At 37.3% G+C, this 27,917-nt stretch overlaps 1 protein-coding gene across 10 annotated transcripts in view; it reads right to left on the bottom strand.

Moving 5' to 3' along the window:
- The window catches only part of LOC129031676 (putative uncharacterized protein encoded by LINC00269), a 378,338-nt gene that overhangs the window by 91,759 nt on the left and 258,662 nt on the right, over positions 1 to 27,917 (bottom strand). For 2 of the 10 annotated variants that reach the window (XR_008501088.2, XR_008501089.2), the window contains exons 5-6: positions 20,386 to 20,445; positions 15,873 to 15,975 (exon numbers count right to left, since the gene is read on the bottom strand). The exons of 6 other annotated variants lie outside the window; for them this stretch is intronic. The gene's annotated coding sequence lies outside the window, so the exon portion shown is untranslated. Of the gene's footprint in view, positions 1 to 15,652; positions 15,976 to 20,385; positions 20,446 to 27,917 lie in introns of those variants that run through there. 2 more of the 10 variants (XR_010122804.1, XM_054478251.1) reach the window with 2 other exon arrangements.

Here is a 27,917-nt window from a genome sequence, read left to right as displayed (position 1 = left end):
ATAACACCTTTCATTGGTTACCAATTCTATCATTTTTTTATTCAAACTTCCTATATCCTAATGCTTTAAAAACATCTCTTATAAACAGAATTTGGCTTTTAAAAACAAAAATCTAATCTGGTAATCTTTGTCTTATAATGGAGCATTTAATCCATTTACATTTAATGTAATTACTAATACATTTGTGGAAAATGTTTATATTTTAAAATAACAATAATTCACAGAAAAATACAAAGATAGTACAGAAAAAGCTCCTGTACTCTTCACTCAGTTCATGTCTTATATAATTTTAGTCTAATACCAAAACCAAAGATATGACATTGGCACAATGTGTGTGCATAGTATGTAACTTCCGCACATGTGTATATTTGTGTAACCACTGCTACAATCAAAACACAAAACTATTCCATCATCACAAAGATTTCCCTCATGCTACTCCTTCATAATCCCACCCATTCCCTCACCCCACCATCCCTAACCCGTGACAACCACTAATCTCTGTTTTCCATCTTTATAATTTTGTCATTCTGAGATTGAAGTGAAATTATACAGTATACAATCTTCTAAGATTGGTTTTCTTCTATCAGCATTTTTGTTGTTTTCAGTTTGGGGTATTACAAACAAAATTGCTATGAACAATCATGTGTAGTAGTTTGTGGACATATATTTTCATTTATCTGGGATAAATGCCCAACAATGCAATTGCTGGTTTGAATAGTAAATGTATACTTAATTTTTTTTATAAACTGCCAGACTGTTTTTCAGAGTGGCTTTACCAGATTACATTTCTATGTATAACAAATTTTATTTCTCTGTATCCTAGCCAACATTTGATATTGTTACTATTTTTAAAGTTTTTGTTTCACTGTGGCAAGAACATTTAATGTAAGCTCTACCCTCTTAACACATTTTTTAAGTGGACAATATAGTGTTGTTTTCTATAATGTTGTACAATCAATCTTCAGAAATTATTTAGGTTGCATAATTAAAGCTTTATGCCCATTGATTAGAAATTTCACACTTTTCTCTTCCCCCAGGCCTTGGTAATCATCTTTCTACACGCTATTATTTTAGGTATCTCATATAAGTAGAATTATCCAGTATTTGTCCTTCTGTGACTGGCTTATTATGTTTAGCAAAATGTCATCAAGTTTCATTTATATTGTCACATTGGAGGATTTCTTTCTATTTTAAGGCTGAATATTATTCCATTGTGTATATATATATCACATTTTTCTTTAGCCATTCATCCATCAATGAATATTTAGGTGGTTTCTAATCTTGGCTATTTTGAATAGTGCTTCAATGAACATTGGAGTGCTAACATCTCTTTGAAATTCTGATTTCATTCTTTCAGATAAATACCCAGAGCTAGGATTCCTGGATCATATGGTAGCACTATATTTAACGCTTCGAGGAACTTCCATACTGTTTTCCATAGTGCCTCACTATTTTGCATTTCCAGCAAAAGTGTACAAGTGTTCCAATTTCTCCACATTCTCACCATATTTTTTTAATAATGGTCGTCCTAACAGGTATGAAATGCTATCTACTTTTAGTTTTGATTTGCATTTCCCTGATGATTAGTGATGTTGAGCATCTTTTTATGTATTTGATGGCCATTAGTATGTCTTTTTTTTTTTTTTTTTTTTGAGAAGAAGTCTCACTCTGTTGCCCAGGCTGGAGTGCAGTGGCGCAATCTCGGCTCACTGCAATCTCTGCCTCTGGATTCAAGAGATTCTCCTGCCTCAGTCTCAACAGTAGCTGGAAATACAGGCACGTGCCACCACACCCAGCTAATTTTTGTATTTTTAGTAGAGATAGGGTTTTGCCATATTGGCCAGGTTATTCTCGAACTCCTGACCTTGTGATCTGCCCACCTTGGCCTCCCAAAGTGGTGGGATTACAGGCATGAGCCACCATGCCCAGCCAGTATGTCTTTTTTGGAGAAATTTGTATTTTAGCTTTTAGCCCATTTTAAAAATGGCGTTATTAGCGTTTTACTACTAATTTTTATTTTGGCAATACTAATAGGTGTACAGTAATGTACCATTTGCTCTTAATGTTCATTTCCCTAATGGCTAGTCATGTTGAACATCTATTCATGTGCTTATTTGACACTTTTGTATCCTCTATGGTGAAATATCCCTTTATATATTTTGCTCATTTTCTAATTGGATTGTTTATTGCCATATTGTTGAGTCTGGACAATTCCACACATATGTGATTTGCATATATTTTCTCCTGGTCTGTTCTTGTCCTTTCATCTTCTTCACCATAGTCTTTTGCACAGCAGAAGTTTTTAAAATTTTGATGAAGAACAATTTATGAATACTTTTCTTTTATAGATCTTGCATTTGATGTCATGTCTAAGAACTTGTCACCAAGACGTAAGTCCTGAAGAGCTTATCCTATGGTATCTTCTATAAGCTTTATAGCTTTACACTTAAAATTATGATCCATTTTGAGTTAATTTTTCCTGAGGTTTTGATTCGTTTTGTGGAGGCAGGGTTGTGGAGGTTAGCAGGGATGGGAGACAGCTATGGATATCCAATTTTTCCATTAACATTTATTGACAAAATTATCCTTCATCCTTTAAATTGCTTTTGCACTTTTACCAAAATCAGTTGGCTGTACTTGTGTGGAGCTGTTTGTGGGTTCTCTATTCTGTGCCATTGACCTATGTCTATCCTTTTGCAAATGCTACACAGTCTTGTTACCTACAGCTATCTAATAATTCTTCAAACTGTGTAGGATGATACCTCCCACTTTTCTCTTTCTGAGAAGTGTTTTAGCTATTCAACTTTACCTTTCCAGGTAAAATTTAAATCTACTATATTATTCATGTCTTACTATTTATACCACATGTTCTATTATTGTTCTGTTTGGATTTGCGGGGTTTTTTTTCTTGTTTTTATATTATTTTGTACTACTTTCTTACCTCTTTCATTAGGTTGAAAGTTAGGTGCTACTTTACTCTTCTTTTAGTGCTTACCCTAGAGCTTAAGAAAGGCTAAATTCACTGGTACTTTGATGTATGTCCTAGTCAATGTAAAAATCTTTTATTAATGATACTTTAAGTTCTGGGGTACATGTGCAGAACATGCAGTTTTGTTACATAGGTATACACATGACATGGTGGTTTGCTGCACTTATCAACCCATCATCTACATTAGGTATTTCTCCTAAAGCTATTCCTCCCCCAACCCCCAACAGGCCCCGATGTGTATGTTCCCATTCCTGTGTCCATGTGTTCTCATTGTTCCACTCCCACTTATGAGTGAGAACATGCGGTGTTTGGTTTTCTTTTCCTGTGTTAGTTTGCTGAGAATGATGGTTTCCAGCTTCATCCATGTCCCTGCAAAGGACATGAACTCATCCTTTTTTATGGCTGGATAGTATTCCATGCTTTATATGTGCCACATTTTCTTAATCCAGTGTATCATTGATGGGCATTTGGGTTGGTTCCAAGTCTTTACTATTGTGAACACTGCCACAATAAACATGTGTACATGTGTCTTTATAGTAGGATGATTTATAATCCTTTGGCATATACCCAGTAATGAGATTGCTGGGTCAAATTATATTTCCAGTTCTAGATCCTTGAGGAATCACCACACTTCCATAATGGTTGAACTAATTTACACTCCCACCAACAGTGTAAAAGCATTCCTATTTCTCCACATGCTCTCCAGCATCTGTTGTTTCCTGACTGTCTAATAATCACCATTCTAACTGGCATGAGATGGTATCTCATTGTGGTTTTGATTTGCATTTCTCTAATGACCAGTGTTGATGAGGTTTTTTTCATATGTTTGTTGGCTACATAAATGTCTTCTTTTGAGAAGTGTCTGTTCATATCCTTTGCCCACTTTTTGATGGGGTTGGTTTTTTCTTGTAAATTTGTTTAAGTTGTTTGTAGATTCTGGATGTTAGCCCTTTTTCAGACCAATAGATTGCAAAGATTTTCTCCCATTCTGTAGGTTGCCTGTTCACTCTGATGATAGTTTCTTTTGCTGGGCAGAAGCTCTTTAGTTTAATCAGATCCCATTTGTCATTTTTGGCTTTTGTTGCCATTGCTTGTGGTGTCTCAGTCATGAAGTCTTTGCCCATGCCTATGTCCTGAATGGTATTGCCGAGCTTTGCTTCTAGGATTTTTATGGTTTTAGGTTTTATGTTTAAATATTTAATCCACCTTCAGTTAATTTTTGTATAAGGTGTAAGGAAGGGGGTCCAGTTTCAGTTTTCTGCATATGACTAGCCAGTTTTCCCAGCACCATTTATTAAATAGGGAATTCTTTCTCCATTGCTTGTTGTTGTCAGGTTTGTTGAAGATCAGATGGTTGTAGATGTGTGGCATTATTTCTAAGGCCTGTGTTCTGTTCCATTGGCCCATATACCTGTTTTGGTAGCAGTACCCTGCTGTTTTGTTTACTGTGGCCTTGTAGTATAGTTTGAAGTCAGGTAGCATGATGCCTCCAGCTTTGTTCCTTTTGCTTAGGATTGTCTTGGCTATGTGGGCTCTTTTTTGGTTCCAAATGAAATTTAAAGTAGTTTTTTCCAATTCTGTGAAGAAAGTCAGTGGTAGCTTGATAGGGATAGCATTGAATTTATAAATTACTTTGAGCAGTATGGCCATTTTTACGGTATTCATGAGTATGGAATGTTTTTCCATTTGTTTGTGTCCTCTCTTTTTTCCTTGAGCAGTGGTTTGTAGTTCTCCTTGAAGAGGTCCTTCACATCCTTTGTAAGTTGGATTCCTAGGTATTTTATTTCCTTTGTAGCAATTGTTAATGGGAGTTCACTCATGATTTGGCTCTCTGTTTGTTTATTATTGGTGTATAGGAATGCTTGTGATGTTTGCATATTGATTTTGTATCCTAAGACTTTGCTGAAGTTGCTTATCAGCTTAAGGAGATTTTGGGCTGAGATGATGGGGTTTTCTAACTATACAATCATGTCATCTGCAAACAGAGGCAATTTGACTTCCTCTCTTCCTAATTGAATACGCTTTATTTCTTTCTCCTGCCTGATTGCCCTGGCCAGAACTTCCAACACTATGTTGAATAGGAGTGGTGAGAGAGGGCATCCTTGTCTTGTGCCAGTTTTCAAAGGGAATGCTTCCAGTTTTTGCCCATTCAGTATGATATTGGCTGTGGGTTTGTCATAAATAGTTCTTATTATTTTGAGATGTGTTCCATCAATATCTTGTTTATTGAGAGTTTTTAGCATGCAGGACTGTTAAACTTTGTCGAAGGCCTTTTCTGCATCTGTAAAAATCTTAATGTATATTATTTCTATTTGATTCTCCCAACTTAGATGTTGTATTATTCCATTCTTACACTGCTATAAAGACACTACCCGAGTCTGGGTAATTTCTAAACAAAAGAGGTTTAATTGACTCACAGTTCTGCAGGCTGGGGAGGCCTCAGGAAACTTACAATCATGATGAAAGGCAAAAGGGGAAGCAGGCACCTCTTCACAAGTCAACCGGAGAAACAAAGAGAAAAACCCAGGGGAACTGCCGTTTATAAAACCATCAGATCTCATGAAAACTCCCTCACTACCACAATAACAGCATGGGGGAAACTGCCCTCCTGATTCAGTCGCCTCCCAACAGGTCTCTCCCTCAACAACTGGGGATTACAATTCAAAAAAAGCTTTGGGTGGGAGCACAAAACCTAACCATATCATACGACATGGTTTCATTTATTTTTAAATCTGTCATGTATAAATATTAAATAACAGACTTCATTATTATTTTGTATAGAGTATTAATTTATTGAATGATATATTTGCCATTTTTGTCGCTCTTGGAAGCACCTCTGAACTTCCAGATATAGTCATTTTTCTTCTGCTTAAAGTGTACTCTTTAATATTTATTTCATTGTGGGCCTGCTGATGAAGAAGCACCTTAATGTTTTCACTTTACCTTCTTTTTTTAAGCATTATTCCCACTAAGTATCAGTTTATGGGTTGGCAGTTATTTTCTTTCAACACTTTAAAGGTATAATTCCTCTTGGCTGCATTGTTTATGTTAAGTAGATCAGCTCTCAGCCTTATTATTGTTCCTTTACATTTACTTTGTCTTTTTAGCACTAACAATAACAACAATCCTGCCCTAGAGAATTTACATTTTTTTCTTTGCCTTTTTATTCAATAATTTTGTAATTACTTATCTAGATATGTCTTTCTTCTATTTATTTATGGTGCATTGGGTTTTCAGGGTTTGTGGATGAGGCTTGGTGTCTTTAATCAGGTTTTTGAAAATTCTTAGCCACTCTCTTTTAAATATTTATTTTCCCCTGGTTTCTCACTCCTTTTCTTCTAAGATATCAATTACAAATATTTTACATTCTCATTGTGTACTCTGTTATTCTCTTTTCTCTATATTCCATTCGTTTAGTCTCTCTATTCATTCTGAATATTTTCTCCTGACCTGTACTTCATTTTACTAATTCTTTCTGTAGGTGCATCTAATCTGCTATTAAACTCATCTATTGAGTTCCTAATTTGGATTACTGTATTTTTAAAATTTAAACCTTCACTATTGTTTCCTTGTAAAGTTTTATTTTTTACTTTTGCCATAATTCCGCATATTGTCTCTTTTTCCCTTGAGCAATAGAAAGCATAGTTATACTAAGGTCTGTATCTGATAACACCAATATCTGGAAACCTGAAGATCTATTTACATTGTTCAGTGTTTCAATTTGTTCCCATTCATGTTATCTTGTCTCTTTGTATGTATGAATGTTTTATTATCAGCCAGAAATTGTGTTTGTAATATTGTTTATCAGCCAGAAATTGTATTTGTAATATTGTTTGTGAAAGTAAACTCAGAACTAATATGGTGTTATCATCCATTAGGGAGTATTTTTGTTTATTTCTGCCACATGCCTGTGAGCATGTGCAAATTAAAATCATCTCAATTTAAGTATAGGAATTAAGAGAATTCTAAGATAAGCTGCAGTTTCTGTGAGAATCTGTTTACTTTTAGTTAATCCTTTCTCCTAGGGTGCAGCCCTTCAGGGGTTTCAAACCTGAAAAAAGCCAGGGCCACCTGGATTTGCCCCTCAACAGAACTTGGACTCCAACTTCTGTACTCTTAGCCCCTTAAATCCATCAATCAGTTCAGCCTTCTACTTGCCCATCTGAATCAGCAAAGGTGGCTCTAAAAACTGGCCTTTATTCACCACCTTCTGTTGTCCTCCTCCTCTTTTTCTTTTTTTTTTCCTGAGACAGATTTTCACTCTTGTTGCCCAAGCTGGAGTGCAATGGTGCGATCCTGGCTCACTGCAACCTCCACCTCCTGGGTTCAAGTGATTCTCCTGCTTAAGCCTCCCAAGTAGCTGGGATTACAGTCATGCGCCACCACAACAGGCTAATTTTGTATTTTTAGTAGAGATGGGGTTTCTCCATGTTGGTCAGGCTGGTCTCAAACTCTCGACCTCAGGTGATCCACCCACCTTGGCCTCCCAAAGTGCTGGGATTACAAGTGGGAGCCACTATGCCTGGCCATCCTCCTCCATTTTTAACCTGCTTGCCTAGTAGGATCATGGTCTACCTCACTCCTAGAACTTCTAAGATGCTGACATTTTTCTCCCCTTACCAACTATAATTCACTTCTATCTTTATGCTGCTAATAAATGTTTAAAGGGTCTCAACTTCCCTTGCCTCATATTTCCATAACAGACTTTCTATGCTTTCCTCTGGCCTCTGTTCCCAATCTTTTCCATACTTCCTTGTGGAAGAATGAGTTGATGTGATATGAGTTTTAAGGAAGGCCTTGTGGGCTTTGATCTTTTATAGGGATGGCTATGTGTACAGAGAGGGCACTGTGTCCTGCGCTCAACCATGTGGATTGCCCCCATTCCTGCAAGAGGAATGCCTATAGTTCTGAGTGCTAGACTGAATCCATTACGGAAAGTACAGAAAATATTAGATGTCTACTTTGCTACATATTAAATTGTATTCTCTGATTCAATCTTTATTAATAACGAAAGTAATTTTTTATTCTTCACTTGTTTGGCTTCTGTCTTATTTTTCCAAACTCAGGAGAAAAAAAAAAGGACATTATTTATCGATTTCCTAAAAGCCCCAAGTACCCATTCACCAAAAACTTTACTCTTATTATTGCACATTTTATGGAGGAAGCTTTTCATCCTCTTCTTCTTGAAGCTTTTCATCCTCTTCTTCTTGGGTGTCATCATCCCAAGGTCATGCCTACAGCTTGGAGAAATAATAGTGATGCATCCAGTTAAATACTTTTTTCTTCCCCATTCCATATTCCATTTACAGGCTGGGATTAATGACATGTTCAGAGTCAAAGTAAACTGAAAACATAACCTTGATGTCACAAGTGGAAAGAAAGACTTCTTACATGTCAAGATCCGAAGAAATTTTTCCAGCAACACAGAGATATAACATCATGGATTAGAGCAAAACAACTGAACAACCTGTATATTCTAACCACAGCTATGATATCAAAGTTTACTTTCTCTATAAAAAGTAACTGATATGGTTTTTAATTCTGTCCCCTCCCAAATCTCGTGAGGAATAATAATCCGCAATGTCGGAGTGGGGACCTGGTGGGAGGTGATTGGATCACAGGGATGGACTTGCCCCTTGTTGTTCCCCTGACAGTGAGTGAGTTCTCCTGAGAACTGTTTGTTGCAAAATGTGTAGCACTTCCCCTTTCTCTCTATTCCTCCTGCTCCAGGCATATAGGACATGCTGGCTTCCACTTTGCCTTCTGCCATGATTGTTAGTTTCCTGAGGCCTCCCCAGCCACGCTTCCTGTACAGCCTGTGGAACTGTTCACCAATTAAACCTGTCTTTGTAAATTACCTAATATCAGGTAGTTCTTTATAGCAATGTGAGAATGGACTAATACGGTAACCAAATTATTAAGTGCAGCTTACCTTTTTATAGTTTGCACATTTTTAAAATAAAATACTACAGAGCCACCAATTAAGACCTGATGTCATCTAAGCCAAGAGAAAAAGTTTTCCTAATCCAGCTAGAACAAAGGAGCCTGAACAGTATGAACAAAAGTATGGCCTTGGTCTCCAAACCCACAAACTGTGTTTGTATATACAGAACCACAGATAAGACTCCTTTTATCTTAAAATATTTCCACGAGCTTTCGTTTTTCTTTTTTCTTTCTGAGAACTTCTCATTATTTGCAGCTATTTCTAGGCCACAGCAGCACTCCAGTAGAGTGTTTTGGCAACAGCCCCTGTTGCGGTCAGCAACTCCTCTGCAGCTGGGATTTCTTGAAAGAAGTGAGGAGCATTTGCCTTGTAGTGCTCCAGCAACAAAACAAGGAAAACTTCCATGGGAATCAGATAATCACAGAGCCTTCCCTCTCTCTCCCCTTCCCTTTCCTCATGTGATCAAAGAGGTCAGAGCCACTGGTGCACATTTCAGTCAGCATGCTACACACAGAGGCCAATATAGGAACATAGTCCTAACTACTCACTTTAGATGATGGAGTTCTCCACAACTAAAGTGATTGTGGGACTCATAACCTTGATGTCACGAGTGGAAAGAAAGACTTGTTACAGGTCAATATTGTATCACCCTAAAGAAGAGACATGCTTCAGGGTGGATATATACAGGTTTGTGCATTTGGTGTGGAGTGATTCAGCCAAAGAATTTACCCCAAAACAAGGTTATACATTGAATAAATATGAACATGTAGGTTTGCCTTAACTATAGCCAATAACACAAAGTAAAACCAAACAACAACAAAATACCAAACACACAATGTTTTCTGGCTAAGCAGAAATTCACGGGCAGAAGCCAAAGACAAAGAGACTTACAAGGTAAAAATCAAAACTGACATCTTAAAATGTGCGAGTCCTGTTTGGCTCATCCAACTTGAACAAAGCCACTGTCTGATATCAATCTAAATATCTAGAACATGTTTTGATACTTATAAAAATGGGATTATGAAAATATACCACTGACTAAAATTGAACCTAATACACCAAGATGTTGCCATTTTCTAACAACCTTCAAACAACAAAACAACCAAAGAAATGTCATTGAGTCACCATAACTTTAAATAAGTATCATTTTAGAATCATTGGGATGGAAACAACTGTGAAAAATACCCTTTGAAAGAAACAGCCCTCACTGAAGCCTGAAAGATCAGCTGTGGGCTTTTTGTTTCTTAAAACAGGTAATATTTTATTAATAATATTTTTATGTGATTCTAAAAAACTTTCTCAATGTTGACTCCTCTCTGCAAACATCTGCCTTCACTTTGCAGAACTAGTCACATTCCCATTACTAGTGTTCACCCATGAGGGGCAAACACTTTACTTTTGATGAGTGACAGTTTCAACACCCACATTAGGCAAAAGGGCATTTCTCACGAGAAAAACAGGCTGCTTGTTTGACAAAGGGCTATTTGTGAGGTCGCCTTCTGTTTAATGATCCCATAGCAAGGCAGATGTTGGAGAGGGAAGTTCGAGAATCCTTCTAAACCAGATGCACTTTGGGTTACTTCCTCTGCTTGATTCCAAAACAGCTGAACAGAATAAAACAAAAGAGGAAATGGGGACACCCAAACTAAACATTATGACTGCCTTCAGCAATAGCCTTTAGAAACCCTCTCAGGATCCTGTGACATCACAGAGATGTGTCATCTTCTTATAGAATTTTGCTCCAAAAGCAGGATTTATACCATCTCTAAATGCAATTAATGCTGAAACACAGCTAGCACACATAGCAATAACTTAGGCAAAAAGGCAACACTCAAGCAAAATCCTTCCTGGAATTAAAATCCTGTTATTAAGTCAACCAACTTTTCTTTTAACTAACTAAATAAACAACAGCAAGACATGGTAAGCTTTGACTCAGAGAAAGAGATTCTGGGTTGACTCTCAGAAGCTTCCTGTTTCGATTCCAGCTGTGTAAGACTTTTGGGTGATCTTTCTAAATTTACTTCATTCCTCTTAATCTTAGTATTATCATGCATTTGAAGAAGAGCATTGGACTTGATGACACTTATGAATAAGTTTCTGGACATCTGTGTCCAGTGTCATATGAACAAATGAAATTACTACATTCAGATTTAACTTACTATTTTTACTCATTTCTTTAAAATGCCACCAATTGCCCTGTTTCCATAGCCAGAAATCTGCTAGTCATCTTCTTCTTTTCTATTTTTGGTAATACAGTGCTTCCTTAAGTGGTTCTATATAGTTTCACTACATTTTTTTTTTTTTTTTTTTTTTTTTGCAGAAACCTAGACCTATGAGTTTAGTACCTGAATCTCTTGCTGATTCATGCATTTCTATCAATCTTCTCAGTCAGATGTTTAGCTCAGATCTGTCCTCTTATCCAAGCTTTTCCAAGAGTCTCCTAGCTACTCTTCTGGCATCATGCTACACCCTACAATCCAGCTCTTCAAAGTCATCTGACTTCTTTTTAAAAGTTGCATACTATATATACATCTCTCTCTTGCTCAACATTCTTCAGTTATTCCCCAGTGGGCACAGAAAAAAGTCTAGCTTCTTAGCATGTTACTTGGGCTCCTTCAGTGCCAGTCCCCACAAATTCCTCACCCATCCTGCAGAAGCTCCCAGTTTTCAATATTCTAAATGCTGTGGAACTTCTATCTACGCAGGATTCTAAAGATGAGGAAAACTAGTCCCTTAAGACTCAGCTTAGGCATTGCCCCTTGTGCCTTTACTGTTAGTTTGCCCCTCTGTTCTTAAGAGTTTATTCCTGGCATTGCTCTTAAGGGAAGGAAGTTTGGCAGGGCCAAGAGTCCTAAATGTTAGACCTTTCTCTCTAAACACTAACAACATTAAAACTCCATTCAAGAAGGAGAAAAAGAAGCCATCATCTAGAAACAATGTTGATAACCACAGTTCCTTAACTTGGGCTTGTTAAAAGACTTTATCTCCGTGAGTATACTGAAACATATATTTAGTTTATCTCCTATTATCAAGAAAGAAATATTAAAACTTCATTGTTGAGGATCACTCTGAATATGAAAGTGCTTAAGACAATCAGGTCTTGAGATCTAGAAATTAGTATAAGTACTGAGTGCTCGGGGAAAAAATTATACTCTTCAAACTACATCCCTGGGAGTATTAGTGATGTCATAATTCATCTCAGAGAAGCCATGGGAAACATTCCTGAGGATCTAGAAACTATAGGACGGATACTTATAAAAGATAAGCGAAGTATAGTGCATAGGTTGCTGAGAGGTGGAGAGAAAGTTGCTTACTTTTCCTGAGCCTCAACTTTCTGAAAATATAGAAACACAATTAGATGATGAGTTATGAGGTGAAGGAGAGGATGACTCAGCAGCAGTGTGCCAGCTCCACAGTGACTTCTCCACCAAGCTGGAGAAGGATTTGCAGCAATGGTTCCAGAACCAACTGTGCATATCTATAGAATGAAGGTAAGTAGGGCGGCTATACTTCTAGTTATCCAGTTTGCTTAGGACAGTTCTAGGTTATGCCTGTTGTTTTAATAGATGTTTAAAAAATTCCCACTTATTTTTTTTAAATGTCCAAATTTAGATAATAAATTATATAACTATAGTATGATTTTTTTCTCTGGAAATTAGTAGAAATTATGTATGTTTCTGGCTTTTGGTAAATGTGTTGATTATGGAGAAGGGCAGGAGTTTAGAGTTGGACTAGACAACTTTTCCTCCCTTAAATCTCCCTTAAAAACATGTTTCTTCATTATGATTCTCAATCTTTTAGCATAAGTTAAAAATTCATGTAGCCCTTTAAAAATAACTTTTAGGTGATATTTACTTGGACTTAAATGTTCAGATTCCAGTGAGATCTTATTGAATTAATTTTCCAGGTTCCAGTGGGGAAAGGCTACCAGCAATCCTTTTTGCCTATCCCTCAGGGGACTTAGGAAGGACAGAAAAGAGACAAAAATCAATGTAACATTTAAACAACACTGCAATCATGCCATGATAGCCATCTCAATGTGATATCATAAGTACCCGGTGTTTTTTTTTTTTCCCCTCAAAGAATATCATTCTTATTAAACTCCCCCAATGAAAGCGTCCTTGCTAAGGGAATTCAGCAAAATACATACATAATTTTACCATCTGCAGAGGTGATAGCACTTAATTAGGAAAGCCAAGAGTATTAGAGGATGTTTTCAAAGCAGCACCTCAGGTAAGAGACTCCCTCCCCACCTTTGTTGCTGCTAATGGTACTGCAACTCATTTCATGCTCATTGCATCACAGTATTTCCCCTAGAGAATATGGAATTCAAATCGGGTGAACAGATGCTCACAAATTAAAGTACTCTATGTGTATACCTGCAGCAATCATGGAAGGGTAGGTGGAGAGGAGACAGGATAAAAGAAGAAACAGACAAGACATTTGGAAACTATTGAATTCTTATTTTTCTTTTCTTTGATCACTTCTTATCTCTATGAACGCCTCTCCTCCTCTTTGCCATCTTGTTGCCCATCATCACATTATTTTTTCCACAACCTCTCAGTTTCCATTGACAGAGAGTTGTTCTCTCTGAGCAGTCACAATTGAGTAGTGGGAGACATGTGTTTTTAGATGCCAAAAGTCAATCTCTGTCTTTCTCCCTTTCTTTGTAATCATAGAATTGGGTTTTAGTAGTTTGACTGGGAAATATAGCTTGCAAATAGCTGAATTTGCTTTTTTAGGCTGTAATTCAGCAGGCAGAGAAATTAGCTTTATCCTGGACAGGAGGGTTTACACAACGCTGGTCTCTAGTTCCTTCCCCTTTGCAGTTTTTTCTCTCTACAGATCACAGTCTTTGACCCAGGCTTGTTAGCTGAGGATCATTCAGGCTCACCTTCACCCAATCCTAAATCCTAATCATTTTTTCCCAATCTTGACTCCAATCAAAATGTACTCCCTCTACTCCTACATCCCACCAAGCATCTAACTTTCCTCTAGGAAATAGTCCAAGCCATTTGTGCTAATGTGCCCGACAAGGACATACATTTAGAGCTCATTATTTCACGTTTTTAAAAAGCTTTCCTTCATAGAAATTAATCCTTCCTAAGTGAAAAAATATTGCCAAGATCTCATTGAGCATTGCCTTTGAGGACTTTGTCTGTGGATTAGAATAGACGTCAGTGGCTCATGAAAAACAGCCACAGCTCACCAATAAACATTTTAATGAATATACTTATTTCTTCCCATCCTCCTGCCCCAGTTGAATTTTTTTTAAATGCATATGATTTTTACTAAACAATAATGATTTGTAATTTTTACTCTGGGGCTTAGGAATTATAAAACCCCAAATATTTCCCTGTCCTCCATCATTCTTCACATCGCATTATTTTACTCGTTAAACAATGTTTTAAAATCTCCTAGATTTATTTTTTCTACTCAGGTTACAACAAATCAGCGTTCATCTCAAGAGAGCCATTCCTCATCTGCCTTATCTGTTTTTGAGAACCTCGATGGTAGATTTGCCTGTGTGACCACATGAGGTAAGGTCAATCAAGCTCATCTTGTCAAACTTGTCATAACTCTAGGATTTCACACAACAGAATTTCCCCTCGTGCATTCTTAGCAATGCCACACAACAGGGGGATTTTTAGAATTCAATATGCAAGCTTATATTCTTTGCAGTGAGTGGTGTTTCAACAAAATTTCCAGCATTTTGAAATTGGGTAACATAAAAAATAAACAGAAGAAGAAAATAATGTCTCACTTCACCTATCTCCATGAAGAAAATTCATAGCAAAAAGAAAAAAGAAAAAAAAAATTTTTAACCCATGGTAAGGGCTTAAGGGCAGAGGGATGGTCTGAACATGAAAATCACATTTGCTTCAGCCATCCAGAAAACATCTTTGTTTACCATTGTCGTGCTGCGAAGGAAACACTGGCTACTTAAGATGTAGGAACACCGGCTACTCAACTGGCTACATCACGTTGAGATGGCTCTCACAGCACGGCTGCACTGTTGTTTAAATGTTACACTGATTCTTGTCTCTTCTTTGTCCTTCCCAAGACCCCCAAGTGATAGGCAAAAAGGATCACTGGTAGCCAAAGACTGTAAAAGAGAGAAACTAGATAGTAGCCTATATTTAGCTACATTTAGCTACATTTGGATTATTATCTTATTTTTAGACCAATCATGGCAAATGTGCTTTGGGGTTCATAGTGGCAGTATTCACACATCTATGCCCTAACCTCCTCACCTGCCATCTCTTTCCCAAAACTCTCAAACAGAAATGGTAGATTTTGGTTTCATTGGAAGACAAAAAGGAAGCATCCTGAACCTTTTCCTGGAGCATCTCAGGTCTTTACGGCATAGCCTTGCACTCAGCTGTGTTAACATGAACTTTTTCATTTCCATTTCCAACTGGCCCTGACTCCCTGTGACCACGGAAACCCATGAATAGTAGAATGTGACCCTCCCCATATATATAAGTGTCCCATGCCAGCTTCCCTACAATGTTTCCTGAGAAAAACTTTCTGCCCATCACCCTGAAAATGTAGGAAAGATTTCAGTCAGCTGTTAGAAAGAAGTACACGAGTACGTGAGTGCAGTAATATCCAATGGTCTGTGCATGAGGATGAGGGTCAGGAGGAGAAGCAGCAAGGAAATGCTGGTGGGCTGAGGTGCAAGTTTCTGCAAAGGAGGGACTCTACAACTACATGTGCTTTCTGCACATAGCCTTTAATGCTTTGAGATTGTTTTGGAATTTCTGGCACATTTTGAGAAGAAAACTGCCTGTGTCTCTACTTGGCTCTCTGAGAAAAAAATGAGTTTACGTACTAGAGGAACTATACATTGTAGGCTTGGAAACAGGCTGGCACACTGAATAATGGCAGTCTACCCTAGGTGCTCAGAAAGGGAAGCAGAGCTGTACTGTCTGCTACCTGCATATGTAATGAACTTCATAGCTTGCTGTGGTGGCAGGGAGATCATGCAGAGTGTTCAGCTTCACACGGAACCTAGGAACAAGGTCCAGGGGAGAAGTATCTGCAAAAACGGAAGGAAAATGAGTTACATAGTTTCAGATGGACAGGAGAAATGGGCCTTGAGATCTATTGCATAGCGGGGTGACTATAGTCAAGAAGAATGTCTTGTATATAGTATTTCAAAATAATAACAGTATAAATTTTAAATGTCTCACCATAAAAAAGGACAAGTAAATGAGGTGCTAGATATGTTAATTAGCTTCATTTAATCATCCCACATTGTATGCAGGTATCAAAATATCAAATTATATCTCATAAATGTATACAATTATGATTTGACAAACAAAAACAAGACCAGATAGTCCCAATGTTCTTTAAATTGTCTCAGGGTATTAAAAGCCAAGAAAAACTGTTGAATTTTTTATAAGGCAGGTATAACTTTGATATTTATGCCTAATAAAGATAGTAGCAAAAATCTTAAGATGTGATAGGAAGTTTAAGGAGACAAAGTTGACAGGACAGGCATTTAAAAGATAAAATATTACTTCCGTGAGGCACATGCTGTTTTAATAAAGAATCATGCAAAGTGGGCAATGTATTTACAATGTTGCCAATGCTTCATGAGTGGTAGCATCTGACTACATGATTCCTGAAAGCACAAAGGTTGCTGGATGTGGGGCACCTCTGTTCCACAAGCCCTTCACTAGGGCAAACCCTGCACAATTCCATATCCACCTTTCTTCCTTGGGTTCCTCCTTGCCAGCCTGGACATACTGAATTGTCCTCTTGCTGTTCACACACTTCACACTATTGTCACATCCACCCATCCTGCCATTTCTGGATACCTTCCCCCATTTCTAATCTTTACTGCATCTCCTTCCATATTTAATTCCCCAAGGTCTCAAATCCATGAAATAAAACTCTATCTGTTGCAAGGTGATTGGGAGAGCAATGTAACTATAGGCCATATTTGGGGTAGCTGAGATCCTTTTCAACACTCAATTCAAAAAGCAGCTCACTATTTGCCAAACCTCCTCAATAGATAACCCTGCATTGAGCGCATAGCATTCAGGACCTCAGGACAGTACAAGGGAGATCTGTATTTGGAACTATTGACTTAAGGCAAAATCTAGAACCATCATTCCTTTCTCCTCCTAGGAAGAATCAATTTTTTCAAGTAGTCCACCATGTGTGGGCATAAACATGATTATCCGTAGCTCATATAAATACTTCATTTAATATATATATTCTATGTTTTTAAGACACAACACATTTATCTCAAATAGAAAATGAGAATACATATATTCTTGTTATTTGAAATTCATGTATTTTGAAAAGGCATAGAAAATAAACTACATAATTTTGTAAGTCATTAAGATTTTGAAAAAAGGTGAAAGTAAGCCCCTATTTTTGTATGTTATTGTTTTCTACACAGAGAGAAAAAATGTTTATATTTTGAAAGGTGCTTTATTAAGAATTACATTTTCAATGAAAATAGAAATATTTGAATAATCACATTAAGACTAAACAATGGGCCAGACGCGGTGGCTCAAGCCTGTAATCCCAGCACTTTGGGAGGCCGAGGCAGGCGGATCATGAGGTCAGGAGATCAAGACCATCCTGGCTAACACGGTGAAACCCCGTCTCTACTAAAAATACAAAAAATTAGCTGGGCGTGTGGCAAGCGCCTGTAGTCCCAGCTACTCAGGAGGCTGAGACAGGAGAATGGCGTGAACCTGGGAGGCGGAGCTTGCAGTGAGCCCAGTTTGTGCCACTGCACTCCAGCCTTGGCGACAGAGTGAGACTCCATTTCAAAAAAAAAAAAAAGGACTAAACAACGACACCATAAAGAATTATTGTCAAGTACTAACTGATGCACTGATGCCTTTAAAAGAAAATCCAAAAATTATGACTAAGTATAATTACATTCACATAGAAAATTACATTATGTACATTCGCATGTACAATTACATATACATTTTAATATTTTATATTGCACTTGCTTATCAACTCTGATTTTTCAGGTGAGTAGTTGTTAGCTATCTTTAATTTTGTTCCAAAACAATTGATTTTTTAAATTCAAATGCAGGACTTTGTATTTTTTCTATGAAATTATATCTTATCAAAGTGTTGCATTACTCTCGTTAACCTAATATCACAGATGCTGAGAACCTGATGACTTTCAGATTTTTATTCTTTGAAAGCCAGAAGATTAATCAACATTTTCAGAAAGAAGATTAAATAACATGGAGAAAGTTTGCTAACTCCCTGGATAAGTAGTAATAGGTTGATTGATGAAGGATAATAAGAATCTACCTTGTAGCTCCAAGAATCCTTTTGAATAACATTTTTTGTACCTTTTATTTTGATGTACAAGGAAATCTCATTACACTCATTACCCAGATTCTACAAGTATTTACTTTTTTGCCTAATTTCTTTTTTTCTATTTGTGTATGTATATGTACATTTTTTTTCTGAACCATTTGACAGTAAGCTGGAGTCAATATGTTTCTTTACCCCTAAAAATTTCAGGGTGATTTGCTTAAGAGCAAGGACATTCTCTTACAGAATGTCTGCATAGTTATCACAATCAAGAAACTTAACTTTGATACCTGAAGATTATGTACCGAATGCTTGTGTCCCCCACACAGATTCATATGTTGAAGTCCTAACCTTCAATGTGATGGTGTTTGGAGATGGGACCTTTGGGAGGTGATTAGGCTTAGATGAGGTTATGAGGATAAGGCCCCGGTCCAATGCGACTGGTGAACCAGGACTCTCTCTCTTGCTCTTTCGTGTGTGTGTGTGTGTGTGTGTGCGCGTGCCTGTGCATACAAAGAAGAGGTCATGTGAGCACACAGCAAGATGGTGGCTCTCTGTAACCCAAAGGAAGAGCCCTCATCAGAAAACAACCAGGTGACACTCTAATCTTAGACTTTTAGCCACCAGAATTGTGAAAAAATAAATTTCTGTTGTTTAAATGACCCAAAATATGGTATTTTGTTGTGGTAGCCCACAGATACTAAGATACCAATCCAGAATTCATATCCAAATTTTTTCAATTGTTCCAATAATGTTCTTTACAGCCATTTTTTCCTTAAGTTGAGGATCCAACCGAGGAACATATATTTTATTTAGTTGTCAAATCTCTTTAATTTCCTTTCATCTAGAAGCTTTCCTCTGTCTTTTAATCCTTCATGACCTTGACAATTTTGAAGGGTACTTGTCAATTACTTCATAGAATGCTGCTTGCTTTGGGTTTGGTTGATGTTTCCTCATGATTAAATTCAGGTTATTGGCTTTGGCAAGACTTCTGTGGAAGTGATAGCTTGTCCTTCTCTTGATCATATCTGGAAATATTTGATGTTAGTGCGCCCAGTAGTAACAAAGCTTACTTTGGTATACAGCACTTTTTCCACTGAAAAGTTTTTTTGTCTTTGTAATAATAAAGAATTTGTTTGGGATACTTTAAGCCTATGCAAATATACCAGATCTTATCAGAATTTTTATCCACCAGTTTTAGCATCCACCATTTCTTCTACATTAATTGGTTGGCACTCTACCGTCAAGAAAAGCAGCTTTCACCTATCTATTTGCGTGTTTTGGAAATTAATATAAGAATGGACTCATGAATTCTTACTTTATATAATGAATTGTAATTATTACAGTTGTTGTTATATTTTGATGCTGAAATCATTCTCAAATCTGTCCAGTGGAAGTCCCTTCAAGCTGGTCCCTATGTTCTTTTGACATGGGTCTGTCATTCCTTGGACATCTTCTTGCTTTCTGTCACAAAACGTTCCAGGCTCGTCTTGTTCTTTCCTGCCCATATTCCACAATCAGCCATCTCTCCAAGAAGCCCTGGATCTGATTCCTTTTAGTGGAGATTATGATTACAGATCAAGATCATCTGGGTTCTAGGTGTGTGCTTTGCTATAGGTACAGCATTGTTTCAAGGTCTCTAGGCAGACGGAGGTAGGCTACTTGTGTGCACACACACAGACACCATATATATGTATATATACATATATATGGTGTGTGTATATATACACATATACATACATATATACATATATATGGTGTGTGTGTATATATATATATACACACACAAACATATAATTAGTTTTATCTATATTGTTCAGAAGTTGAGAGCTAATCTATTTTCTTTCTTCCATCTTGACTACCATTTTCTCCTTATCTTTTTCCATTCCTCCTTTAATTTTCATTTTTCCCCCATGTCTATTCATAGTCTCCTTACTTATAGTCAAAAGAAAAGGGTCTCTGGATTTTCTGGATACAAAAATTATGTACCTCTCTCTGGCACTGAAGAAAAAATGGGATAGACAGGAGAGGGGCTGCAGACTGCAAGTGTCCCAGGAAGAGATATAGACCTATCAGCCCTCAGCAGCATGCTATGACCTAACGAGCCCCTTATTCTCTAGCCATCAATAAATGCCAGCTTAAAATATACCTTTGGGTGTTGTTTCTGGCAACTGTCCTTTGTAGTATGTCTCAGTCTGGTCAAAATTCACTACAGAGAAACGAGAGGAATCAGGGCTTAATATTTAAAACATCCTAGGCCTAAGCCTTTAAACACTTAAACATCATCTTAAAAATAAATACATAAAAATGAAAAACTTCACAATTAAAAATTATACTAAACACTTTAACTTTTAAAAAGATACTTGAATAAAAGATTTATAGGCTAGAGCAGTACTGCAAAAGAAAATATTTGGAGATTCGTAATTTTACACAATTTGTTTTTCTACCTTAACTTCTGAAAGATCTAAATAAGGAAGGAGTTTTTCTTTTTTTTTTTTTTAATAAAACAATATGTCCTGACAAACTGCATGAATATAAAATATATATGTTCGGTATAAGTGTAGGACTCACAAATTAACCTTTCTTGTACAAACGCAGGGTTTGTTAAACAAAAGCTTCCCAATCCAGTACTCTTTTCAAGAATATTCCAGTAAAAAACTCATCTAGGTTGAATTATCTGTCACATTCTTAGCCTTACGGCTTTTAACAAATCATAGACTCAGAATTTTATAGTCTGAAGAAACCTTCCAAATTACACATTTCTATCTTCTTCTGATTTCACTTGTAAAGGAATTACTTATTTCAATAATTTTAAAAGGCAGAGACTATTGAGAATTTTACATCACTTTTAATCAAATTCTCTTAGTGCCTATCATATGGTTATACGTAAATTAGCTTCCAAATATTCCAATCAAACATTCCTTCACTTTATGTATTGAACTCTTACCATGTACCAGGAACTGTGTGACTGTGTGGGTGCTGTGCATGCAGCACTCTGGCTAGTGTGTGGGAAATTGATGGTAGAGGATTGTGGACAGAAGAAGGAAGACCAGTTAGGAGGTGCCTGCAATCACAGCCTAACAAAGAGATCATTATGATACAGACTAGCAGGATAGGCAAACTGATGCGTTAGTTGGATTTAGATATATGTTATAGAACTCACAGAATAGGCTAATGGAGAGAACATGGAATATGTGAAAAAGAAAGAGGTTAAAGATGGAAATTTCAGGATTGTATTTGTTTTTTAGCCTGAAGTCTAAAGCTGGTCTTTATATCAGGATGGGAAACACTAAGGGAGAATAGGTTTGGGGTGGAAAAGAAATCAAGTGTGTTTTGTGGGCATGATACTTTTGAGATGTGTATTTGATTTCCAAGTGGAGATGTGTAAGTATTCCAAGTGGATAACTTATATGGGGTTCACTGGAAAGATCGGGACTGGAGAAATCATCAGCTTATAAATAGGATTTTATAGCCTCAGACTAGGACCCAAAGGCATATTTTTAACCGGCATTTATCTAAGACTTACCGTGTACCAGCAACTGCTCTGAGTGCCTACATGCATTGATTCATTTAGCTCTCCCAGCAATCCAACTCAGTCAGGTAGATACCTTTATTATTATTGCTATTTGCAAATAAATAAACTAAGATCAAAGAGAGACTAGGTAATGTGCTCCAGATTGCATTGCTAGTAAATGCCAAAGCAGAATTTGAACCCTAGCAATCTGAGTTTACAGCCCTGCTCCTAACCATTATGTTACTCCTATTTATGTAACATGACCCTGCCCAAAAGAAACTTGTGATGTAGTTGAACAAATAAAAGTAACGCACATGAAAAACACAAAGATAAGTCAGGTACTAAAATGTCATGGTATTGACTGTGAGTCAAAGAAGTTTGGAATAGGTTTGAACTTCTTAGATAATAGGATATAGCAATAATTAGCTGCTTCATTGTGATTGAATTACACACTGGAGATCTGAAATAATTTAACAGGTTCCATAAATATCCAATTTATAGCCACAAATTAGCTTAGTCATGGGTATTATCATGCTCATAATAGCTAATCATTTAGATATTGTGCACACCTTGCCCTACTGCCAGCAGTTTTGTAAAACCTCACTGTCATTTAAGTCTTTCTTAACCAACCTTCATCAAGTGGCAGTAAAGAGTGCTACTAAAAGGTTCATTTCATTAACCCTTTTTCTTCTAAACAGAAAATTATAGTCTATATTTACTTCATTCTACATTATAAGCAAAAACTTAGGTACTTCGTGGGAATTCCAATTAATTCAACAGAAACTTATTGAGCACCAAATTGAGAGTGGAAATGCACTAAGCCCTGTGAGATTGTTAAAGCCTTGGCTCCAAGATTTTGCCAGCTCTATGCCAAATTATGCTCAATAATCTTTCTCTTTTGAATGTAAGCTGGGATATCTAACTTACTGACAAGGAAATACTTCTACTTTTCTTACAACAAGATCACCAACTAACTTTTAGATCCCTGCTTTAAAGTATTGCTTTTGCTGACATTAGTGATGAAAATTTGTGTTGTGAGAAAAAACTCCCTAGAAATGCTTTTCCAGCTCCAAGAATCATTGGAACTGAGCAGTGTCTCCAGCAACAATGAGTGTTTGGTGCTTTAGTTTAGTGTTGAACATGGCCCATGGGCCAAATCCAGCCCATCATCTGTTTTTGTATGACCATAAGTTAAGAATGGTTTTTCCATTTTTAAGTGGTTGAAAAAATAAATAGTATTTCATTACATATGAAAATTTTATGAAATTCACATTTTAGTGTTCATAAATAAAGCTTTTTTGGAACACACCCATTCACTCATATATTTCTCATGGCTATTTTTACACTCTACAATGGTAGACATGAGAATTGACAGAGACCATATTTCTGGTCCTTTACTGGAAAAGTTCTCTAATTTATGCTCTATATTTTGAAAACAAGGCTCTGGTCATAACTAATTTTGGAATATAAAATATCTGTTTATTTTTGTACTTCTGTTCTTAAAAATCATAATCCTATATAGCAGAACTAATTCAAAAGAGGGCAATATTTATCAATGAGTGAGAAAATAGAACTACATTCAAGCAAACCAATCATTCATCATTAAAAAATAAATTTGATCACAGTCTCTGTATGAAGCCAAATCGGATTTACTATTTGGTTGCTTTTTAATGACCTTCCATTTTTTCTTTAAGAGAGTTTATTCCTAAATGTTTTCACATGGGGAATTCCAGGACTTTGTACACATGCATCAGTTTTGGCCATTTTCTGTTGAGGAAGACTTTTTGCTCTGAAAAAAGGAGCCCTTGGGTTTGACAAAAGCAAGAAAATTATTTCACAATTACATATGGCTTTGATTAGTCATAGTTCTTAAAACTCAGCAATGTCTTGTCATTCCTACAACAACTTGATAAGTTGGCAAACTAGGTATATGTATCATTAGTTTGAAGTAAGGAAACTGAGGCCTAAAGTATCATTGCACTATAATGAAAAAAAAAAGCATAGGGCTTAGAGTCAAAACCCCAGCCCCCCATCCCACTCAACTCCCCAAGAACCATGTGTCCCTTATCTAAAAATGGAAGTGAGAACCCTTGACTAACTAACTTCACTGAGATGTTGTAAAGATCAGATGAGATGAATATGAGCATGCTCTGAAAACTCCATAAAATATTTTATTAAAAGGAAAAAGAGGCCTCTCTAGATTCCTCCTTCTGGGCAGGGTATCTCTAAAAGAAAGGCAGCAACCCCAGTTAGAGGCTTATAGATAAAACTCCCATCGCCCTGGGATGGAGCACCTGCAGGGAGGGGTAGCTGTGGGCACAGCTTCAGCAGACTTAAACGTTCCTGCCTGCTAGCTCTAAGAGAGCAGCAGCTCTCCCAGTACAGCATCCTAGCTCTACCAGTACAGACTGCCTCCTCAAGTGGGTCACTGACCCTTGTTCATCCTGACTGGGAGACATCTCCCAGCAGGGGTCAGCAGACACCTCATATAGGATGGCTCTGACTGGCATCTGGTGGGTGCCCCTCTGGGACAAAGCTTCCAGAGGAAGAAACAGGCAGCAATCTTTGCTATTCAGCAGCCTCCACTGGTGATACCCATGCAAACAGGGTCTGGAGAGGACTTCCAGCAAACTCCAGCAGACCTGCGGCAGAGGAGCCTGACTGTTAGAAGAAAAACTAACAAAGAGAAAGGAATAGCATTAACATCAACAAAAAGGATGTCCACAGAAACCCCATCCAAAGGTCACCAACAACAAAGACCAAAGGTAGGTAAATCCATGAAGATGAGGAAAAACTAGTGCAAAATAGCTAAAAATTCCAAAAACCAGAAACCTCTTCTCCTCAAAAGGATCACAACTCCTCACCAGTAAGGGAACAAAACTGGATGGAGAGTGAGTTTGATGAACTGACAGAAGTAGTCTTCAGAAGGTGGATAATAACAAATGGCTTCAAGCTAAAGGAGCATGTTCGAACCCAGTGCAAGGCAACTAAGAACCTTTAAAACAGGTTAGAGGAATTGCTAATTAGAATAACCAGTTTAGAGAAGAACATAAATAACCTGATGGAGCTGAAAAACATAGCCCAAGAACTTCATAAAGCATACAAAAGTTGTCAGATTCATCAAGGTTGAAATGAAGGAAAAGTTTTAAGGGCAGCTAGAGAAAAAGGTCAGGTTACCCCCAAAGGGGAGCCCCTCAGACTAACAGCAGATCTTTCTGCAGAAACCCTACAAGCCAAAAGATAGTGGGGGCCAATATTCAACATTCTTAAAGAAAAGAATTTTCAAACCAGAATTTCATCTCCAGCCAAACTAAGCTTCATAAGCAGAAGGAGAAATAAAATCCTTTTCAAACAAGCAAATGGTGACAGATTTTATCACCATCAAGCCTGCCTTACAAGTGCTCCTGAAGGAAGCACTAAATATAGAAAGGAAAAACTGGTACCAGCAACTGCAAAATCATACCAAATTGTAAAGACTATCAACACTATGTAGAAACTGCATCAATCAATGGACAAAATGACCAGCTAGAATCATAATGACAGGATCAAATTCACACATAACAATATTAACCCTAAATGTAAACAGGCTAAATGCCCCAATTAAACGACACAGATGGGAGAATTGGATAAAGAGTCAAGATCCATCAGTGTGCTGTGTTCAGGAGACCCATCTCACGTGCAAAGATGCACATAGGTTCAAAATAAAGGGATGGAGGAATATTTACCAAGCAAATGGAAAGCAAAAAAAGCAGGGGTTGCAATCCTAGTCTCTGATAAAACAGACTTTAGGCCGGGCACAGTGGCTCACGCCTACAATCCCAGCACTTTGGGAGGCCAAGATGGGCGGATCACAAGGTCAAGAGCTAGAGACCATTCTGGCCAACATTGTGAAACCCTGTCTCTACTAAAAGTCTAAAAATTAGCTGGGCATGGTGGCATGCACCTGTAGTCCCAGCTACCTAGGAGGCTGAGGCAAGAGAATCACTTGAATGTTGGAGGCGGAGGTTGCAGTAAGCTGAGATCACGCCACTGCACTCCAGCCTAGTGACAGAGTAAGACTCTGTCTCAAAAACAAGACAAACAAAGAAACAAAAAAACAAAACTAACAAAAAAAAACAGATTTTAAACCAACAGAGATCAAAAAAGACAAAGAAGGGCATTATATAATGGTAAAGGGATCAATGCAACAAGAAGAGCTAACTATCCTAAATATATATGCACCCAATACAGGAGCACCCAGATTCATAAAACAAGCTCTTAGAGACCTATAAGGAGACTTAGACTCCCACAGAATAATAGTGGGAGACATTAACATCCCACTGTCAATATTAGACAGATCAATGAGACAGAAATTAACAAGGATGTTCAGGACTTGAACTCAGCTCTGGACCAGCAGACCTAATAGTTATCTACAGGACTCTCCACCCCAAATCAACAGAATATACATTCTTCTCAGCACCACACTGCACTTATTCTAAAATTGACTACATAATTGGAAGTAAAACACTCCTCAGCAAATGAAAAATACAGAAATCATAACAGTCTCTCAGACCACAGTGCAATCAAATTAGAACTCAGGATTAAGAAACTCACTCAAAACTGCACAACTACGTGGAAACTGAACAACCTGCTCCTGAATGACTACTGGGTAAATAACGAAATGAAGGCAGAAATAAAAAAGTTCTTTGAAACTAATGAGAACAAAGACACAACATACCAGAATCTCTGGGACACAGCTAAAGCAGTATTTAGAGGGAAATTTATAGCTCTAAATGCCCACAGGAGAAAGCAGGAAAGATCTAAAATTGACACCCTAATATTACAATTACAAGAACTAGAGAAGCAAGAGCAAACAAATTCAAAAGGTAGCAGAAGATAAGAAACAACTAAGATGAGAGCAGAACTGAAGGAGATACAGACACAAAAAACCCTTCAAAAAAAAAAAAATCAATGAATCCAGGAGCTGGTTTTTTTTTTTTTTTGAAAAAATTAACAAAATAGATAGACCACTAGCAAGACTAAAAAAGGAAAAAATAGAGAAGAATCAAATAGACACAATAAAAATGATAAAGGGTATATCACCACTGAACCCACAGAAATACAAACTACCATTAGAGAATACTATAAACACCTCCACACAAATAAACTAGAAAATCTAGAAGAGATGGATAAATTCCTGGACACATACACCCTCTGAAGACTAAACCAAGAAGAAGTCAAATCCCTGAATAGACCAATAACAAGTTCTGAAATTGAGGCAGTAATTAATAGGCTACCAACCAAGCAGAGTCCAGGACCAGACGGATTCAAAGACAAATTCTACCAGAGGTACCAAGAGGAGTTGGTACCATTCCTTCTGAAACTATTTGAAACAATAGAAAAAGAGGGACTCCTCCCTAACTCATTTTATGGGACCAGCATCATCCTGATACCAAAACATGGCAGAGACACAACAAAAAAAGAAAATTTCAGGCCAATATCCCTGATGAACATCAATACAAAAATCCTCAATAAAATACTGACAAACCCAATCCAGCGGCACATCAAAAAGCTTATCCACCACGACCAAGTCCACTTCATCCCTGGGATGCAAGGCTGGTTCAACATATGCAAATCAATACACACAATACATCACATAAACAGAACAAATGACAAAAAACACATGATTATCTCAATAGATGCAGAAAAGGCCTTCAATAAAATTCAACACCCCTTCATGCTACAAACTCTCAATAAACTAGCTATTGATGGAATGTATCTCAAAATAAGAGCTACTTATGACAAACCCACAGCCAATATCATACTGAATGGGCAAAAGCTGGAAGCACTCCCTTTGAAAACCGGCACAACACAAGGATGTCCTCTCTCACCACTCCTATTCAACATAGTATTGGAAGTTCTGGCCAGGGCAATCAGGCAAGAGAATGAAATTAAGTCTATTCAAATAGGAAGAGAGGAAGTCAAATTGTCTCTGTTTGCAGATGACATGATTGTATATTTAGAAAACCCCATTGTCTCAGCCCAAAATTTCCTTAAGCTGATAAGCAACTTCAGCAAAGTCTCAGAATTCAAAATCAGTATGCAAAAATCACAAGCATTCCTATACACCAATAATAGACAAACAGAGAGCCAAACCATGAGTGAGCTCCAATTCACAGTTGCTACAA

Source organism: Pongo pygmaeus, chromosome 11, assembly GCF_028885625.2.
Source record: "Pongo pygmaeus isolate AG05252 chromosome 11, NHGRI_mPonPyg2-v2.0_pri, whole genome shotgun sequence".
Lineage (NCBI taxonomy): Eukaryota > Metazoa > Chordata > Mammalia > Primates > Hominidae > Pongo > Pongo pygmaeus.
This window is presented reverse-complemented; position numbering and strand designations above follow the sequence as displayed.